The sequence below is a fragment of the Vombatus ursinus genome, unplaced genomic scaffold (assembly GCF_900497805.2).
Source record: "Vombatus ursinus unplaced genomic scaffold, bare-nosed wombat genome assembly UNPS02014172.1, whole genome shotgun sequence".
NCBI classification, from domain to species: domain Eukaryota; kingdom Metazoa; phylum Chordata; class Mammalia; order Diprotodontia; family Vombatidae; genus Vombatus; species Vombatus ursinus.
Window position 1 is genome coordinate 1,887,535 of NW_020953950.1, and position 2,155 is coordinate 1,889,689.

Genomic DNA, 2,155 nt, shown 5'->3' on the forward strand with positions numbered 1-2,155 from the left:
GATTTCAAGGTCCAGAGCCAGCAACTGCTTCTTGTACCATCAAGAAGCAAGTGCTCTCCATGGTCCTGAACTTGCAGAGAGCTCCCTTGAGTGTCCATGTTCACCAAATGTTCCACCTCACACTCATTAGACTGGCAAAGTTAACAAAAAGGAGAAAATTACAAATACCATCAGTGGTGGAGAGGCGGGGGGTGAGGGGAGGGACTGTGGGAAAATAGGTACATTAATGCAGTGTTAGTGGAAAACAATATGGAATTATGCCCCCAAAGTTATTAAACTATGCAAACTCTTTGACCTGTTGATATTAGGTCTATACCACCCCCTCCAAAGAAATAAGAGAAATAGGGAAAGGACCAATACATACATAAATATTTATAACAGCTTTCTTGTGGTGACAAACAATTGGAAATTGTGGGGCTACTCATCAATTAGGGAATGACTGGACAAATTATGGTGCATGAAAGTGATGGAGTACTACTGTTATGTATGAAATGATGAAGAGGAAGGTTTTGATGCAGATTAAATTGAGCAGAACTAGGAGAATCATTTATATAATCATAACAATATTATAAAGACAAACTACTCTGAAAGACTTAGGAGCTCTGATCAACCATAATTCCAGAGGACTCACGACAAAACATGAGTTTTGCCCATTAACAGTGCATTAGTTCCACTAACAGTGCATTAATGTACCTATTTTCCCACCTGAAAACACACACACACACACACACACACACACACAAGAGGCTGGAAATGAGAATTAAGCCTGACTTCCTAGAGGAAGGGGCATCACAGTTGAGCCACCTTTTATTTTCTTCTGTTTTTAAAACATTTGTTTATAAATCTGAATTGAGGTGCTTTATTTTAGATCCTTCAAGCAAAAAATAAAGGGTTCTAAAAAGTTCCATGAAAACTTGACCTATATAAATCCACTTACAAAAAGTTGTAATGGATCTTGATGATTTACTTTAAACAAAGTTAATATATCATGAGGCTAAGATGGAAAGGATGAAGATTTAAAGCTGAAATTCTGGTGTCAAACTATTTATCTACACAATCCAAGACATTAATAGAAACCACAGGGAGTCATTAGTTTCCAGCACTTTCACAAGCATGAAACACTAATGTTCCATTTCTTAGAAGAACTAATCTGGATTCCATGTAGCTTAAGTTATTATGAGCCAAAAAGGAACAATTAGGAAGTCAACAAGGACAAGGATATGATTAATTGTTAGATATTTAATGGTTGGTCATTCTATAAATTCCTGATTTCAGATCCTATAATCCATTTGGTTCTTCATATGATTGCAGGTCATTCTTCTCCTATCTGCAGAGATTTCTTCTCATTAGAAACCTTATGCTTTTGTTGCATTATTTCAGAGTCCTTCTGCTTTCTCTTTTATCCCCTCCCCCTGTTTCTATCCATGGAACTATACTGCCTACTAAGAGCCTCTATGTAGTATGTATAAATAGATCACGTGTATATTTACTCTTTCCTGACAGCTAAGTTGTATAGTGGATAGAGTGCTGAACCTGGAGTCAGGAAGGCCTGAGTTCAAATCCTGCCTCAGACATTTATAGTTTGTTTACATGATACTCTTGTCTCCCATCTCTGTGCTTTTGCACTGGTTGTCTCCCATGTTTGGAATGTTCTGCCCTTTTACCCAATTTCCACCTGTGGCTTCAAGAAGCTGCAGCATGTTCAGTGGCCACGCCCTGGTAAACCACCTTGGCAGAAGGGCTAAACCAGGTTAAGGGTAACTGGCAGGCCTTAAACCTGTTGGTGAGTTAGAGGGATGTCTACTCCAAGCACATAAAGATTTCCCTGGCGGTGCTTGCTTTGGCAGCACATATACTAAAATTGGAACGATAGAGAGAAGATTAGCATGGTCCCTGTGCAAGGATGACACTCAAATTCATGAAGTTTTCCATAATTTTATTACTTAATTAAAAAAGAAATGATAAATAGACATATCAGAAAAACCTGCAAAGACTTATGTGAACTGATGCTGAGTAAAGTGAGCAGAACCAGAACATTGTACCCAGTAACAGCCACATTTTACAATGACTAACTTTCACAGACTTGGCTCTTCTTAGTAATGCAAGGGTCTAAGATAACTCCAAAAGACTCATGATGGAAAATGCTGTCCACGTT

At 38.3% G+C, this 2,155-nt stretch overlaps 1 non-coding gene across 1 annotated transcript; it reads left to right on the plus strand.

The window, feature by feature from the left end:
* Window positions 1–1,831: 1,831 nt before the first annotated feature.
* Window positions 1,832–1,938, plus strand: LOC114041397. Its single transcript, XR_003568923.1, has one exon. It is a non-coding gene; the product is annotated as a U6 spliceosomal RNA (small nuclear RNA).
* Window positions 1,939–2,155: the final 217 nt, after the last annotated feature.